The sequence below is a fragment of the Camelus ferus genome, chromosome 4 (assembly GCF_009834535.1).
Source record: "Camelus ferus isolate YT-003-E chromosome 4, BCGSAC_Cfer_1.0, whole genome shotgun sequence".
Classification (NCBI taxonomy): Eukaryota; Metazoa; Chordata; class Mammalia; order Artiodactyla; family Camelidae; genus Camelus; species Camelus ferus.
In genome coordinates, this window is record NC_045699.1 from 10,482,844 (window position 1) to 10,503,027 (window position 20,184).

At 33.7% G+C, this 20,184-nt stretch overlaps 1 protein-coding gene across 1 annotated transcript in view; it reads right to left on the reverse strand.

The window, feature by feature from the left end:
• Positions 1-20,184, reverse strand: part of UBE2R2 (ubiquitin conjugating enzyme E2 R2) — a 92,395-nt gene that overhangs the window by 71,353 nt on the left and 858 nt on the right. The window lies entirely within an intron of this gene.

Below are 20,184 nucleotides of genomic sequence, written 5' to 3' on the forward strand. Positions count from 1 at the left end.
TGAGAATATTCTAATTCATTATCCCCCGTATCCTTGAGGACCAGAATTTCTGGGATAAAAGAAAAGAAGTATAGATGTAATACAGAAAAGAATAAACAACAAAAAAAGTTTGTATGTATGTAGATATACAGATGTACAAATATATCACCCTTCACTCTATCCTAGACACAATAATTCACAGCAATGAGCACCCCCAATGCCCAAATTACATCCTCAAATACCATTTCCCACTAAAACTAAGGGCTTCTTAGAGAAACCAGCTGGTTACAATTCTGGAGCAGGAAATGTAAAAGATAAGTATGAAACACTTAGTCATATCAGAGAGCAAGGATGCTACAAAGACTAACTGAAGTGGATCAAAGACTAACAGGATTCAATCTGAGGAGGCTCCAACTGGCCAAAGGCAGGACCATTTGAGCATCAGTAATAACTGTCATTGATTAAAACCCATCTAGTATGTCTGAATCTGATTCACAAAGATATTTTTTAAAATAGCTAGTTCTCCTAAGAGGATAATAAGGAACTAATTTGCTATCTTGAAAAGTGATAAAAGCAAAGAATCAGGCATGTATCCTATCTTTCCTATATAACCTTTACCTCTGGATAAACTAAATACAGTTGACGCTTGAACAGCACAAGGTGTCGATCCTCAGTGCAGTCGAAAATCCATGTATAACTTTACAGTCGGCCCTCCATATAAATGATTCTACATCCACAGGTTCAACCAAGAGCAGACTGTGTAGTACTGCAGTATGTTACTTACTGAAAAAAAAATCCACATATAAGTGAAACTGCATAATTCAAAGCCCATGTTGTTCAAGGGTCAACCGTAGTAGACAAGTAGAAGCATCTCTTAATAAAAATATTCCAACTAATAGATGAAAAAGAAATAATAGAATGTCACTATTTTGCAACTACCAATAATATAATAGATCTGGGCACTGAACCCAACTACTATCATCATAAAAAGAGAGAAACCCAGTAATGTACGTCCTGATGAAAGAACACCACACTGCCTATAGTAATGTCAAAGAGACGGAACCACAGTCTGACCAAACCTCTGAATCGAACTACTAATTTGCAATAAATACAGGATGAAAATACTAAACTGCAACTTGAGTGTACAATAAGTAAAATTCAAACTTTGGCCAGGGTTCAACAGAAAAACTGTAAGGAAAAGAAAAGGACAGAAGGGTAAAGTGTAGATTAAAAGAGATTTAAAAGATACCAAGTTTTTAAAAATGAGTAACACTAAACTACAGGTCTAGGAATGCACAGGTGGTGATAAAAATATAAAGAATAAGGAAACGAACTGCTTTAAGATCCAGAACAGTAGTTACAGGAGGGCAAGGGAGGGGTTTGTAACTAGAATGGGTCATGTAGAGGGATTCTGGGATGGCTGGAAAGTTCTATTCTTTTGACCTGGGTGGTATGATTACAAGGATGCTTGCCTTTTTATAAAAAGGGGAGGGGAAGGGAGGGGAGGGGAGGGGAGGGGAAGGGAAAAGAAAAGAAAAGAAAAGAAAAGAAAAGAAAAGAAAAGAAAAGAAAAGAAAAGAAAAGAGAAGAGAAGAGAAGAGAAAAGAAAAGAAAAGTTTGTATGTGAGTGAGATTTTGTTTATTTTACAATACAAAGATTAAAAATGGTAACTATGTAAAACAACAATACAATATTGCCTTAGAGGTTTATAAGACATGTGGAACTAAAATATACATCAATAGCACAAAGGGCAAGGGACTAAACTGTTACATGGTTCTTGCATTCTTTAAAAAGCATTATCTTAAATTGTAATAAATTAGGAATGAAGATTGAAATATCTAAGGCAGTGGTTCTTAATCTGGTAGGATTTTGCCTCCCAGGGGACATCTGGCAAAGTCTGGGACATTTTTCGTTGTCAAAACTGGGAAATGGGAGGTTGCCACCGATATCTAGTGGGTAGTGGCCAGGGATGCTGCTAAATATCCTACAACAGATAAGACAGCCCCCTCCAACCCACAACAAAAAATTATCTGGCCCCAAATGTCAACAGCGCTAAGGTTGAAAAACCTTGATTTAGGGTAAGTACTAAAAACAATTAAAGAATGTATAACAAAGAAAGAAAGAAAGAATTGGAACAATTTCACTTATATGAAGTTGAAAAATAGGCAACACTAAATCACAGTCATGTAAGTCATCAGAATTAGTGGTTATAGGAGAGTGAAGGTCCTGACTTAGAAGCGGTACAATGGTGCTTTCTGGGACACTAAAAATGTTCTCTTGTTCTAGGCAGTGAATATACGAGACAGAATACAATAAAAATTTCATTAAGCTGTACACTTAAGATACATACACTCTGCTGTATATGTATCTCAGTTGAAAAAAAAAAAACAAAACCCACTAAGCAGATAACCAAAGATTACCAGACATCTGGGAAAAGTCTTTAACATGAAACACACTTATCAAAAACAAATTAAAGGGATAAATTTGGGAGTTTGAGATTTGCAGATGTTAGCTACTATATATAAAAATAGATTTTAAAAAAAGAAAAGTTTCTTCTGTATAGCACAGGGAACTATATTTAATATCTTGTAATAACCTTTAAACCTTTCATGAAAAAGAATATGAAAACAAATATATGTATGCAGATGCATGACTGGGACATTGTGCTATATACCAGAAATGGACACATTGTAACTGACTGTGAAAAAAATATAGAAGGAAACAGTCTATGAGGGAAATTAAACTCTAAAAATATATATACATGTTATATATTATAATATAGGAACATAAAATGTCTTCAGAGTAAAGAAGAGACACTGCAACCATGACTCAAAAACAGAGTATTATGTTTAAAACTCAGATATCAAGATAGTGCTCTTAGAAATTACACAGCAGAAATAAACATACACAACAAATTCCACTCCTGGATATTTACCCAAGAGAAATAAATAAATGCCCACTAACATTAATTAACATTACTAACACTAATGTTCATAATAGCTTTATTCAGAATAGCCAAAAATTGAAAGCAATTCAAGTATCTATCAACAGAGAAATGGATAAACAAATTAAGGTACACTGATACAATAGAATACTACTCATCAAAAGGAACAAACTACCATACATGTAACATATGTGAAATTCAAAAACTATGTTGAGCAAAAGAAGCAAAACCCAAGACTACATACTGTATGACTTGACTTATATGAAGCTCTGGGACAGGAAAAACTAAGAGTTATGGTGATAAAAAAAAAAACAGTGGTTGCCTAGGATGGTGTAGGAGAAATGACTGGAAAGAGAGGAAACTTTCTAGGATAATGAAATGTTCTATAATTTGACTGTGGTAGCAGCTAGATGGGGTGTATACATTTCTCAGAACTAATCAAACCACACACTTAAAATCAGTACATTTTATTGTATGTAAATTATACTCCAAAAAATGCTACATAAAACAAAAACAAAAAACTCCATACAAAAGATGGAAGATAAAGATGAGATAAAAAGAGTAAAAACAAAGAGAAACTGAAAAATCAGAGAAAAAGATTTTTTAAACTAGAGGATTAATTCAGGCAATCCAATATCTAGATAATGAGTGCTTCCAAAAGAGAACAGCAAAAATGAATGAGAAAATATTTAAGTAATTCAAGAAAATTCCCCAAAGCTGAAGCACATGAGTTTCCAGGTTAAAAGTACCTACAGTAATGTGAAATTTCAGAACACTGGGAACACAAAGATTCTGCAAACTCTCAGAAGAAATCAATGAACTGGATTCAGAACGGCTTTGAATTTCAAACAGCACTTCTAGAATCAAGAAGACAATATGCAATAGCCTCAAAACTTTAAAGCTACATGATTTCAAACCTAGAATTCCGTACCCTGCCAAGCAATTCAAGTATAAAGTTAGAAGAAGAGTTCAAAAAACTTACCTACTATGCACACTTCCTCAAAAACCTACTCAAGGATGTGATAAACCAAGAGAATCAACCAAAGACGACAGAGAAGATAGAGGAAACAGCCACTTCAACACAGGTAGAAGGAGCATGGAACACATGAAATTCAGAATACTCCAGGAGACTAGTGGGAAGGTAAAATGATGCAGCCACTTTGAATAAGTCTGGCAGTTCTCCAAAAGGTTAAACATAGTTACCATATGATCTAGCAATTCCATTCCTAGGAATACATCCAAGAGAAATGAATGTATGTCCACACAAAACCTGTATATAAATGATCAAAGAAGCACTATTTGTAATAGCCAAAAAGTAGAAACAAACCAGATGTCTATCAACATATTAACAGATTTTTTTAATGTGGTAGTCAATATAATGGAATAATATTATTCAGCAATAAAAAGGAACAAAGTACTGATACATGCTACAGTATGGATGAATCTTGAAAATTTTATGCTAAGTGAAAGAAGTCAGTCACAAAAGATCACATATTATGTACTGCATAATACTATTACATGAAATGTTCAGAACAGACAAATCTATATAGACAGAAAGCAGACTGGTGATTGCCTGGGTTTGAAGAGATTGATGGGAAATGGGATGTGGCTGCTAATGGATAAGAGGTTTTCTTGGGGGGTGATGAAAATATTCTAAAATTGATCCTGGTAATAATGGTTGCATAACTCCAAATATACTAAAAACTACTGAATTATATACTTTAAATGGATGAATTACCTGATGTGTAAATTACACTGCAATAAAACTGTTATAAAATATTCTTAGAATTAGTGCTAAATACATAGAAAACTAAGCCAAAAAAAGATAATTAACTACATGGAAAACAAAATATTATGTGGGAAATAAAAAATATTTCACTACACCCTAAATTAAAAAAAAATCTACTACATCTTAAGATGGTAAACAGCGAAGATCTATAATTATGATATAACTTTACTGGGAGACTGGAGAAATGTGTGTGAATGTATGTGCACATATGCTGGAAGGAGATAGGAGGTGGAGGGAAAAGAAATCCTTATCTTCTGTGGGGAGCAATTATACACAATGAGTAAAATATAAAAATCAAAAAATAGCAATAGAAGCATACTATTTAAAAGGAGGTAAATGCCAAAATATTCACCTAAAAGAATCAAAAGTTGTTTCTTGCAGAGTGGTGGAAAGGGGAGGAGGGGTTTTTGGAGGACTGCTACTTTATGTAGTAACTTTGTGGAACCCATTTGATTCTTTAAACTAGGAACATGCATAACTTCCATTTCTAAAAATGTTTTAACTCAAAACAATAAATTTTTTAAAGTTTAAGAAACCATTAGAAAATTGGAAGGATATACAGTAGAAGGGAAGCAGATATTTTACACGATCATCTTCCATAGCAAAAAACTAGATAGCTTTTAAAACACAAAATTCAATGGCCTTAAGCACTGAACTATATACTTACAAATGATTAAAATGGGAAATTTTATGTTATGTATATTTTATCATAACTTTTAAAATAAATTATTTTAAAATTAAAAACCCTCCGGGAGGTAAAATCAGGCATATGAAGAAGGGAGGTAGGGTAGTAAGCCTACGGAACTCATAATCTAGTATCATTTTATATTATTTTTACCTTGCAAATGTATTACTTATGAAGTGAGAAGTACCACTCACAACAGTGTGTCTAAAGCTAATTAACAACTAACACTTAATTGAGTATTTTCCATATAGCAGGCCCATTTAAGTACTTCTACATGTATGAACATATTTAATTCTCACAGTATCCCTAATAGGGCAGATGCCATACTTTCCCCTATTTTACAGAATAATTAAATACAGAGCTTAAATTATTTGCCCGAGATCCCAGCTATAAAGCCTGAATTGGAACCTAGCTGCCCATATTTTTAACTTCTGTATTATATTGTCTCTTTGTTCTTTAACATTAAGAATGAGGTTTAGCACAATAAAACTCAAAAGGATCACTAAAATATGTAATGCCTATTCCCTAACTCCACTGAGAAGTAAATACCACCAACAGTTTTAAGTGGCAACCCTGAGGCTATAATCTCTAAAGTTGCTTACGGACTCTAAAATCATAACCCTTAAAAACCCAAGAAATTAGATGCACTAAAAAAAAAAATCTAATTGCAAGCCTTTACAACAGCAAACAAACAATTCAATTTTTACTCAGTGCCTTCTACTTGACTAACCCAGGAGGGCATTCAGTAAATAACACTCTATTCTTTAGCTCTCCAGTAAGTAAGATACTCTTCTGCGGATCCTCGTGGTTTAACTCCACCCCTTCCTTATGACTGTATTCCAACCAAAAGTCACCTCCACCTGTCTTCAGAGATAAATTGTCACACACAAAGAAAAATTTTAATATCCTCTTCCCACATTCACACCTTACCTCACTGCTTCACACTTTTCTCCTTAGAACTTAACTATTTTCTAACATGCCACATACTTTTTGTTCATTGCCTGTCTCCCACTAGAACGAAATGTACATGAATTGGGAATTTTTGCTTTTGAACAACACTGTATCCTCAGCACTTAAAGCAGTGTTTGACACATAAGTGTTCAATAAATATTCGTTGATGAATGCACAAATAAAAATAGCAAACTTCAAGATAAATGTTTTCCATATTTCTGATGTTAATATTGATAGTGTTAATTATTTATGAGAAAATACACTGATGGTTTACTTAGGCCCTATATCTTTCTCTAAACGATAAAGCATTACCTAAGAAGCTGAAATATTCAATTTAGCAATACTTTCTACTCATGTTCTCATTTACTAAGGAAATTTATTACTCAAATACATTAAATATGCTATGAAACAATTTCCTTGTCTGAACAAAAATCAAAACTATCAATTACTCATTAAAAACGTCATACACAAAAATTACTGGAATAAAATTATGTAAGGTATTAACAAAAATTCCAAAGCTTAAGGAAAAATTTTGGTTATAATTTCACAGGTGTGTGTTTCATGGTAGGATAGGAAGACGGTATTTGGTGGTACAGAGCAGCCACATAACAATGAATTTTCAAGTATCCTTTTTTGGCTAACAAAGTACTTACAGACATATTATCTTTGGTACATAAATACATCACTCTATTCTGTTCCTCTGGCCCATATACCACACTGGCTAGCTTTACAGTACATCTTAAAATTAGACATTGTGAATCTTCCAATTTTGTTCTTTTTTGGAATTGTTTTCACTATTATAGGTCCTTTAACTTTCCTATACACAATTAATTAAAACTAAGCCCATAGTAGCCACCTTGGTGTTCATAACTTTTGACCCAATATATCCAGTACCAGAAACTTATGTGAAAAACACACACAGATATAAAATTCAATATAGTATTGTTTAGAAAGCAAAATAAATCTCCATGTTCAACAAAGGGAAAAGGTTAAATAACAGATAGTTGGGAAAATCTTCAAAATATACTGTTTTTAAAAAATGGATACACAGTATTTTTTAAATTAAATCTACCGTATTTCAGAGGATATATATTTAAAAGTATTATTTCTAGAAGCATCATCACAATGAACTTTTTTCTTCACAGCTCCAAGAACTTTTAAAACTTTCTACAATAAATGTGTTGACATAACTGGGGATAAACATTTGATTTTCAAAAAGTTTCTTACTGCCACTTACAAAGATAAATACAGGTACTTCTGTATCAGCTTGTACATCATTAGTATCAAGCTTGTTCACAGAATATGAACATAAAAGTCTACATGACAATGTTAAGAGAGCTCAGTCTAAACCCTATAAATTCTTCTATTCTGCTGTCAAGACAGTGACAACACAACTTTCTCTGTGCTTGTCTCCATGTTTAACTTTGGACAGAATTCTAAGCATAAGTTAATATTTTAAATTATATCATTAATAAATGACACACAGGAAAAGATATTTGCAACATGCAATACATTTAACTTCCTTTATGCAAGCAGCCTTTAATCTATTAAAAAAAAACTGCTGAAGAAAAATAGGCAAAGGACAAGTATAGACAACTTGCATAAATATTACAAATGGCCAATGACATAAAAGTAAGCTAAATTTCACTTACAATTAAAAGAAACAATCATCATAAAGGCTGACTTAGAACTGCAAACAGTTTTACAATACCCACATAGATTACATTATGGAATAAAAATAAATATTTTTGAAGGGTAATTTGACTTTTTAGCAAAATATACGTATACATACCCTTTGAACTCTCCTACACTGTTGGTAGGAATGTAGTCTGGTGTAGCCATTATGGAAAACAGTATGAAGACTTCACGAAAGACTAAAAACAGACTTACTATTTGATTCAGGAGTCCCACTCCTGGGCATATATCCAGAGGGAACTTTAATTTGAAAAGATACATGCACCCCAATGTTCATAGTAGCACTATTTACAAACCCAAGACATGGAAACAACCTAAATGTCCATCAACAGACACCTGTATAAAGAAGTTGCAGTATACTTATAGAACGGACTACTACTCAGCCATAAAAAAATAATGCAATTTGCAGCAACATGGATGTACCTGGAGATTTTCACTCTAAGTGAAGGCAGAAAGAGAAAGAAAAATACTATATGATATCAGTTATATGTGGAATCTAAAAAAAGACAAATGAACTTATTTACAAAACAGAAACAGAGTCACAGACATAGAAAACAAACTTGTGGTTGCCAGGAGGTAGATGGTGGGAAAGGATAAATTGGGAGTTCAAGATTTGCAGGTACTAACTACTATATATAAAAAAGATAAACAACAAGTTTATACTATATAGCACAGGGAACTGTATTCAGTATCCTGCAGTAACCTATAATGAAAAAGAATATGAAAAGAAATCTATGTATGTATATGTATGACTGAACTATCATGCTGTACGCAATAAATTGACACATTGTAAGCTGACTATACTTCAATTAAAAAATCAATAATTATTAATAAATTTTAAAGCCATAATAAACAAACATACATACCCTTTAATCCAGCAAATCTACTCACAAAAGTATAGAGGCATGTGAAAATGTCCCTTTCAGCTTTGCTTATAAAAGTAAAAAACTGAAAACAATTGTCCATCAATAGGAGAATAAAGTATTTCCTTAACAAGTGGAATACTGAGCAACAGTTACAAATGATGAGACAGTCCACAAGTATTAATAATGGAAAGACTGCCAAGATAAACTTATTTTTTTTTAAAAAGCAAGATGCAGAAGAAAACTTAGAGTGTAACCACATTTATAGTTTACAAATGCATACATATATTTGTATATAAACAGACTATTTCTGGAGGATTACGTATCAGTTAAATGATTTTCAGGGGAGAAAAAGACTTTCATACTGCTTGAATTGTTTTCCTAGATTACTTTAAAGAAAAATAATATATGAACACCCTTAATAAATGTCCCTCATTATTATATGTTAGGAAATTTAAATTCCTACATAACACCTACATAATAGGTTAACTCCATCATGAACTTAGTATTTTTCCCCACCAAATCTACTAACCTAAATTTAAATGGCTCCATGCTGAAGCTGACATATAACTAGGTCCTGCAGGAAGAGGTTTATGAATTAAAGCAGAAAAGAAGTAAGGTGTGAAAAATAGGCAGCTAACTAGGTTTAGGGCTAGAACTTACCATAATTACTTTATATCAAATGTCTGGTGACCTCCAGGGTTAGAAACATAGTAACTTTCCTGTCCTTTTAGTACTATAATATCCCTTAGTTTGTAATAAAATATAATTATCGCCAGTCCAATAGTGAATTCCTTAAAACTGAAGATAGCAGTTCAGCAGTTAAATATATTCAATTGCTAACCAATAAAAATTTTTTAAGAGAGAGAGAAAACAAGTGTTGGTGAAGATGTAGAGAAATGAGAACCCTCATACTACTGGTGGGAATGTAAAATTGGAAAACAGTCTGGCAGTTCCTCAAATGGTTACACAGAGTTATCATATGACCCAGTAACTCTATGCCTAGGTAAATACCCAAAAGAGATGAAAGCATATATTCACACTGAAACTTGTACACAAATGTTCCTATCAGCATTTATAATAACCAAATAGTGGAAAACAACCCAAATGTTCATCAAATGATGAACAGATAAATAAAATGTCCATAGAATGGAACACTATTTAACAATGAAAAGGAGTAATATAGATACACACCACATATACATGAACCTTAAAAACAAAGCTAAGTGAAAAACCATTTATTATTATTACATTTATATGAAATGTAAATCTCTACATTTACAGAATAGGCAAATCTACAGCTCCAGCAAATAGACTGATGACCTAGGGCGGGGGGGGGGGAATGGAGAGTGACTGCTAATGGGTTTCTTTTTGGAGTGATGAAAATGTTCTAAAATTGTGGTGATGGCTATATAACTGTGAATATACTAAAAACCATTGAATTGTACATTTAAATGAGTGAATTGTATCATATGTAAATGGTTTCTCAAGGATGCTATTATTTTAAAAAAAGGAGGAAGGGAAATACATAGATTAAGAAAGTCCTAAGAAGCATATCAGCCAAGTGCAACTGTAGACCTTATTTTGGATGTTAATTCAAACTAACTTAACAGGATACCTAACAGGATACCGATGAGACAACTGCGGAAATCTGAACACTGATTGGATGTTAGATAATATTAAGGAATTATTGTTTATTTAGTAAGTGTAAGAATAATACAATTATGTTTTTTAAAAGATTTCTTGTCTTTTAGGGACTCCAGTATTTAGCGATGAAAGGATATGATGTCTGGGGTTTACTTTAAAACAATCTTTAACAGGGGGGAGTGGGGATCAGAGGAAGAGAACCCAAGAACATCATTCACAGTGAATTAGGTCTTTAAAATAATAGCTAGAGTTCACCGGACTAAAAAGGGCACAGGACAAAAACTGAAAAGGGCATTCCAGACAGTTAACAGGTTAGGCAATGGTACTGTCAAAAGACTACCTACGGGGCAAGAACAGGAAGTACAATTGGGAAAGTAAGCAATAATCAAAAGGGTCTTGTATGTCAAACAAAGGAGTTTTCATTTAAGTTTGTGGAAGATGAGCTGATAACTCCTCTCTGTCTTTTGGGGGGTTTTTTTGGCAAGGGTGGGGACAGGTCAGATTAGAGCTCTAGAAAGGTTACTCTGGTGATATTATAGACCAGAGGAGCCACAAGACAGAGTAAAGACACTATTGTCATAGTCCAAGTGAGTGTGAATTTACATGGTGGCTGTAGGAATAAAGAAGAGAAGCTAAATACCAGACACACAAGATACTAAAAACAACTGGATATGTGGAAGAAGGAAGCAGAAATCATCTGAACTGATTTCCAGCTTCTAAGCCTGTGTTACCGGGTAGACAGTGTCCAATATCCACGAGAGGGAACATAAAAGAGGTTTATGGGAAAAGGTAGAGCTCAGTTTAGTATTTAAGAGTTTAGTGTTTAGTGTAAATAACACATCCTAGTGGAAATGTCTAACAGGCAGGCAAAAACTTGAGAGGTCTAACTGGGTATGTAGACTTAAAAGTCTTCAGGATATATTTGTTAGCTGGAACAATAACCTCAGGAGAGCGTGTGTGTTACAATTCACACACCAGAGAAATTTAACCTATTTTAAAAGTCCCTCCCTACACCACCTTGTTAACAATTAATTTGTTCAAGATATTATATATGAAAACAGAATAAACAAGATGTAGTTAATCTTATATTTAGGAGACTATATACATGGGGTAGAGAAAAATGTATTTATATATTTGGTAAACATCACCAAAATTACCTGGCTAAACATCACCAAAACTATTCTCTGCATGTCTGCATGCATGCAGTGTACTATCAAACCACAAGTAGAGCTATAAAAATTTCTAATTATCCTGATTTCTTTAATGTATCAAGAACCATTAAAACATTCGTAACATTTATAGTCACTATTTATTTTCGGGGGGAGGGGAATTAGATTTATTTATTTTTTTAATGGAAGTACTGAGGATTGAACCCAGGACCTTGTGCATGCTAGGCATGCACTCTATCACTGAGCTATACCCTCCCCTCTAAACTTCTAAAATGCACTTCTAGTCTGCTTTTAAAAGATTTAATCTAATGTCTTCTGAAATACTAAAACAAAACTAGGTTTAATTGTTTTGTTCTATTCATTAGATTTTCCAAATGAGGTGAAGAAATCTTGATCTTCATAGGACTACAGAAGTCAAGGTTGCTATAGCCAGCAGATTTTGCTACTACCTCTCATTATCACTGCTCCAAAATTCTTAATCTCTCCTAAATAAATTTTATAATACTTAAAGTGTAAGAGGAGCCCTTTATAAAGATCCTAACGTCCTATATTCCTGTATAACCAAGATTTCAATCTTAATTTTTAGCTAAACCTTCGGTCACCAAGAACATTGATTTAATTGAGGCAATCTGGCAACTATAGAAAAATGTCACTGATGGAAAAACCCAAACAAAATCCAATTTCTTCCAAAAAGGGAAAGCATAACTTGAGAAACTAAGTAGTCCAAATACTTAGCTACTAGTATTACCACTCACTGTGTTCATCTAAGATCTATGGAGGAAATTCAGGTATCAGTAACTTGAAACTTCACAAAGACTTTGGAGGCAGGAGGTGGAGGGTGCTGTCATTCTTAAAGGATGTGACCTCCACCAAAAGATTAAGTATTACTCTTTTAGGTCCTATGCCAAATACTAAGGAATTTCAAAGATAAGTAAAAGACCCACCAGCATTTCTTAAGGAGCTCATAATCTTAAGAGTTTATTTAGAGACACACACAACTAGGTTTAGTCACAATAGAAAAAAAATTTTTTTAAGCTAGAAATAATTGATTTCCTTAATACTATACTTATATACTGTCCTTCAGTTAACTTTTCCAGTTGTACCACCTACTAGCAACATTCTTTTTTTAATTTAAGGAGCCTTTCTATACATAACTTATTCCACAATTTACCAATAAAAATTACTTCAGAAAAAAATGGTTATATAAGAAAGGTGGAGACTTACCAGTTCAAAACTCAGGAAGTACTCTCCCTTTAAAGCCCTTTTAACACATGACTCCTTACATCTTAATCTAAATTCCACAGAATTTCCATACCTTCCTGTAAGACTTCTCTTTTTGTCTAGCAAACTTCCCATGAAATATGACTACAAAAATCCAAAGAACTCAGTGTAGAAACACTGAGAACATAGTTACTATACTTTTTTTTTCTTTTTTTCACATTAACGCTGAAGTTTTCCCACAGGTGTTAGTCCTTACTGGCTTAAATATATTATTCTTACCCTTGTTTAGCCAATGAGGGAAATAGCAGTTATGTGGTAAGACCAAGATGGGCCTTAAGTAATAAGTTTTGTTTGTTTTAAACCCAACTATCAGAACTCAAATGAGCTTTGCCCCCTTCAGAGCAAATACCTCAGAAGGCTGACGATATACCCACTCCAACAGTGCTAGACTGACATTGCTCAAAACAATTCAGGATTCCCTTTTTTTTGAGAACTGCCTTCAGAGCCTATTGTACATCTTAATGTTCTTACTAGTGGCAAATCTTCACTTCTTTAGTGTGGACTTTGTTTTGTTTAAAATTCAAAGGTGATTCAGATTCAACCTGGTGAATGAGGTAAATAATCTGAGTAAACTATTTTTTAGTCCAAAAATGAAATGTGAATGTGAAGTATTAGACTAACTTCACCCGTGCTTCTACTACAATTTCAAAATTTAAGTTTCAAATCATATGAAAGATATGCTTTTGAATAATGAATTTTTTTGTTTTGCCATATATATCAGGAAGTAAACTTAAAAATCTGTTTTCTAAGCTTTAAAAAGTTCTGTTTCCATGAAGGATTACTACATATTGTCCAAGTTTTGGTGACATTAACAATCCTTAATACTATCTTATAAATAGGGCCAGGATTATTTTCAATAAAGTAAGTAAACGTTCAGTGTTTACAACCTGAATTACTACGTATGCGACTAAGTGAGCCATACATGCCAAATTATTTCATGGGATTTATCCCTCAAATTAAGCATCAGCTGCCCATACAGCAAATACAGTAAAGCAGATGACTAAATAATACATTTGAAAACCCAAATACAGAATAAATTAAAACTATGGCAATGATCTAAAGATGCTGTAATAGAGATAAGGAATAACAGTTAACAGACTCAACTGAAAGAATAACAAAAAAAAGTTTTAATCTTACACTGTTAAGGCATCCTTTTAAAACATAAAACAATACTGTATTAACAAATTTAACTCCCTCTATCATCCTCCCACCGTCACTTCAGGTGTTTTATCATCATTTCTAATTCCAAAACTAGTCTTCTCAGATTCATTTCTGAATTCTATCACCATCCTACTCTTCCCTTAATGAGAAAGTTGTTATCAAAGGAATCATTATTTGCCAATTAAAAAATACTGCTGCAATGTCACTCTCTAATCCAAGTTGTCCAAGAACAACAAAAATCCAATTTTCTCCAGTGAATTTAAGAGTTATAGACTGAAGTCATAACAATCTCTCCCAATAATTGGAAGGGACAGATAATCACACTTGTGACCTTTAAAGTTATAAAATTTTAAACAAAAAGTTCCCTTTCAAATGCTCCATAAATTTTATTTTCTTAAAGCTCCACTTTTATACCTTCAAACATTATCTTAAGTGAAAAAAGGTCTCAAGAGAATAACACAGGCTTTAAAGTCAAGCAGTCCAGTTATTACAGCTTGGTATTACAACTTTCTAGCTGAGGACCCTGGGTCAAGTCAAATACGCTCTGCGACTGTTTTTCTACATATATATTAAGAGTAATAGTGACCACACCTCACAGAAGGATTATGAGATCCTCTGTGTCAAGTATGTGGCATATAGTAAGCATTCAATAAATGTCAGCTACTAACACCTATATTACTATACTAAGGATACTAGCTTGTATCTGTCAATTAGATACAACATTCAAAGTTTTAGCATGTTTTAAGTGCTCATTCTACTGACCATGCCACTAGATTCACAACAGTAATTTAATTTATTGTGTTTTAACAAAAGCATTTTTACATTTGTTATTAAAGCAAATTAAGTGAAAGTGCTTAAACTATCACTTTCTATCATAAATACATATTCCCAAATCTGAATTTTCCCATATGGAAGAATTTGTTTACATCCAAATCTTGGCAATTTGAACTATATCTCTTCAATTTAGTATCCATCATTACCTACCCTGCTCCAAAATTCAAAAAAAAAATTCAAAAAAATTTTTAATTTAGTATCATTCCATTCACTTCACGTAAAGATACATAAGCAGGGAGGAGGGTATAGCTCAAATGCTAGAGCACATTCTTAGCATGCATGAGGTCCTGAGCTCAATCCCATGACCTCCATTAAAAATAATAATAATTAGGACTTTTTCACTCCCTTCCCTTTGGAGATGGCCCGCACTCTGTCTATGGAGTGTGTACCTACTTTTACTTTAACCTGAGCACCCAATTCCTATGCCTCTTTCCTTGCCTTACACTCTATGTGGTATGCATCTCTCTAAATAAATCTACCTTTACTCAAATAAATAAATAAACAAACCTAATTCTCTCTCCCCCCCAAAAAAAAAATAAAGATACATAAGCATAAACTCTGAATAACAACTACTCACTGAATAAAGTTGAAATGAATTAACTCTGTGCGGAGAGAGCACTTTCAAAGAAAGAGTTCAGTCTTATTTGGATATCTATGTAAGTTGTACATAAAACAATCCAAAAGAAGTTCAGGAACATAAAAGAAGTTAAACTTTTAAACATGACCTTTCAGCAAGATGGAGTTCTGTAATCCTAAACTCTGGATTTATAACTCTTTCTGTTATTTTCCCATAACTAGATTAGCAGACGCCGGCCAATTTGTTAGATGGCCTTTATTTCAACTATCTCCGACAGATTCTTCTGGAAACTTAGACTAGGACCACTAATACTAAATTGCAAATATGGAACAGAACATTTTATCACGATAGACTGTGGTTATGTTGACCAATGCGTTAACTAGCCTTAAATCTTTAAAAGCTTTGATTTTAATTACCATTATAATTCTGTTAATAACAGCTACACCTCACATTTCTGTATTTCAAAGTCTGTACAAAGATTTTTATGGTGATCATTCATAAAGGTTATAAATGTCCTAATACTTCACTATTTATGAAGTAGTTGCTCTTTTTACAGTGCTTTGCCTTTGATGTGTTCAATAAATACTGTTTACTAACACAACACAAATCTCAGAAAAAGAGGAATCAATATGCAGCAAAAAGTACTGAGGACTCAAATCCTTCATTTAAAAAGAAATAATTTTTATTTTAACAAATTTAGGACACTGACACTGGCATTTAAAAAATTTTATCAGAAGATTTTAACAGAAGGGTCTCTCACAACTAGGTCACAAGTGCTACCTGGCTGATGGCAATTCTAAGACTTAACAGGGTAAAATCATACTCCAAAATACTGAGGTGCTATATTTTCGGGGAGGAGGGGGCACTAAAATTGTATTTGTGCCAGAAACCACTAGACATTAACTATGTTTCCATTTACAATGTTGCCTTAGTTCACCTAGCACTCAAGTTCAGCTTCTAAAAAAGGTTACAGCTAAAAGCCCTAAGAGGTATTCTCAAATGACTGAAGAAAAATTTTTAAATAAAAAGTTTAACTGACTCATCATATAATTAAAAAAAAAAGAAAGCATTAAAAAAAAGCATTACTTCCATAATTTCAAAGTCATTTAATTTTGTTTTTAAAGTTGCCTATCCAAATCCCTTAAAAAGATTTTTTTATCCTTTCTTTTTTAATATTTTATTTACTTGTTGCTGTATTACTTAATTATTCTATTTTAGTGGAGGTAGGGGGAGGTAAATATATTTATTTATTCTTAGAGGAGGTACTGAGGATTGAACCCAGGACCTGGGGCATGCTAAGCACGTGCTCTGCCACTTGAGCTATCCCCACCTCTCTCTTAAAAAGGGGATTCTTAACCTATCAGTTAACTCTCTGAAAGTGCATACAAATTACTGTGTGTGTTCATTTTCTTCTGAGGAACATTGATAAAGCTCTCAAAAGGATCCATATGTCAAAAAGACTAAGAGTCATTTAAAGAATTGTTTCAACTATATACTAAGAATTAGAGTCATAAAATAGAGTATGCTATAATCTGAAGAAAACTGCCAGACACAAGGGGGTTAAGTCTGGTTGGTTTCTTTTTTGAGAGGAGGGGAAAACAGATTCATTTATTCCAGAAGAAACGAAAATAATGCATATCCTTTATTTTTAAAAACAATTATTGAGGAGCTTCTTTAATATAAAACAAAATGTTAAGTCTGATAAACAACATCCTATTAAGGAAAACTTTGCGTATATAAATACTTTCTAAATTTTATCAGTTGGGAGTTATCCAAAAATGGAACATGCCCATATTTCATTCCCTTATATTACTGAATAAAACCAAAACTACAAAAAGTTTACTATACTTTAAGCTTTCTGTACCATTTAAACTTTTGTTATGCACTTTATGAAACAGTCACTCTCACTTTCTGATCTCTAGACTCACTGCTATCATGCATTTAGATAAATAACACAGGAGTTCCAAGGAGGTTCTATACTAAAATAGCCACATGAAGTTATATTATCGGGAGTTATTTGAAAAGACAGTTCTTTTTACAGGAATGGGAGTAAACTTGTTAAAAGTTATCACTAACTGTTGCCTTGATCAACAATTTAATCTTTCGGTAACAATAAAATTCCAACTTGCTCCACACTAGCAAAATTAAGTTCAGATGTGTTCTGGATGTTCTAAGCCATCTCCTACTTTTTATTCTATAATCATAGACCCCAGAAGAAAAATGCAAAGCAGCAAAGAAATTCACTGGGTAAATAATGAGATTAAGAAACTAGACAAAAAATAGTGAGGCCTAAAAAGATTTAAGTGCAGAAAATCAGACACTCAGCTAAGAATCACACAGATTCAAGGTATTTAAAAACCAAAAACAGGATGAAAAAACAAATTCGCGAAATACAGGTTTCACAAGTCTCTATCACAACAGATGCTCAGTTAAAACACACTGGAGCCAACTATTTCATGATGAAAAAGATCAGTTAGAAGCCTATTAATATGTGAAAGCTAAAGGAGTTACATTATGAAAAATTTAAAGAATGACCGGCAGCCCACTGTCTTCTGAAACTACAATGTAAAATGAGGAAAAGAGTTTAACTTGAAAATAAATTACATTAAATGTTTAAGGACCATCATTCAATAAAGGAAGTAGTAGAGAAAGGTCTGTGCCAACTTTTAACTGCAGCTGTAGTAGAGCACACTAAATGCCTTGTTTAAAGACAAAAACAGTGAAATTAAAAAAACAATGGTTTTAAACCTATCACCAGTGTTAATTGCTCATGACCATAAATTTGCCTTTTTCCAACAAAGGACTCTGGTATAAAAACTCTTATTAAGAAGGAAAAAAACAGAAGAAAAACAACAAAATTCTCCCACAAGGCTGAAACACAAAGCCTTTTTAAGAATTTTCACGTTTTACATGTCACAATTAAAGGTTAAAAACACCCCAAGATTAAGAAATCTAACATATAGAATGAAATTGTAGATTAAACCATTCTCTTCAAATAGGACTGAAATTAAAAAGCATTTAATTTAAATCACTGTATGCTACGGGAATCTTCTTTCTGTATTACCTATTCCAAACTGAGAGGGTTTGTCACACTCCTTTCCCAATTGCTTAAGCAAAAATACTACAATTTGTAACCCATTATTTCCTTTCATATAGTTTTTTTGTTGCTGTTGTTATTCCTTTTTCTCTTTTTAACAAACTGCATTGGAGTAAGATCATTCTAGCTAGTCTCCATTTAACTAGATTATCAATTGTACCAAACAATGATACTTTTTGGAAATTAAACTTCACTAAAGTTAGCCAGTAGATTTTACAAATATCTGCGTCTGAAAAGTAGAGTGTATGGTGACCACAAAACATGAAGCATATGGTTAGTATACACAATATTCTAAACACAAGCTTTAAACTAAGTGTTTGGTGACTATCACAGGCATAAATATTAAACATTCCTCTATCAATTCTTTACATTTTCTACAAAGTAGACCCAATTTCAAGCCTGAAACTGAGGCTTCTACCTTTAGAAGAGTAGAAAACTTAAGTAATTGGGTAGTCCTTAAAAACACACGTAACTACATGACTAAGACACTCATTTAGAACTTTTGCCAAGATAGCCCCTCCCTTCAAAACAAACTAAGACTGACTCACGGCCCTATTTTACCTAATTTTGGAAATAAAAAATTAAATCAATTCCTAAGCATCACTTCCTCTGTCTCTGTACCCCACCATTTAAAACATTCAATCTTCAATCTGTGATCTGTCCCTCCAAAAATGGTAAAAGCCACACCAAAAAACCCTCAATATCTATCTCCAAGTTACCTACCTTGGAATAAAAAAAAAAAATCCTGGATTCAGTAATGGTAATAACCGCTGTTCTAAAATCCTGGAAAACAATAGACACAATGTCTATGGTCGCTAAGGAGCCGTCCTACTCCGTGAAACCATCTCACCTCAGGTGATCCTTTTCATCTGTGAGACCACCCCCATCTACTAGTTAGCCATCTGAGCAAAAGGGTTCGATTTTGTCTTCCTAAAGTGGGAAACTATCAATCTCCCTATATAACACGTTCCGCCCTCTGTGGCTGTTTCTCCATGTGGGGGGCGGAGGAGGAAGCCAGTAAAGTTGGTGGCAGGGTGAGGACAAAGGGCATTTTGAAACACTACTGAAGTAAACAGAAAATGAGGACAGAAAGGGGGATAAATTACAGTTCCCGCAAGGGGATAATGGCAAGAAAACGCAGATACACTTGTTTACCACCCCTTGGGTCCTATTCTTCATTACCGCCCACTGGAATGCGAAGTTGAAACTACCACTATGCAAGAAGCCCATCAAACCCCCAAAACGTCAGGTCACTGGACAGCCGCTGGAATGACCGGCTAATACCCCTTCCCCCCACCCCCAAAAGGAAGGTCCAATCCCCTAAGTGCAGGTCACTCTGCCCTCTGGGGTAGTTCCAGCCGGCGCAGAGATGATTCTGACGAGAGGGGAAAGACAGACCACCTGGCTTCCCAAACACCCTCAGCTGGGGAAACAAAACAAAGACCGCCCTCCTCCTCCTCCTCCTCCGGTAGCCACTACCCTAGCCACAGAGGCTTTCCTATTTCCCGATG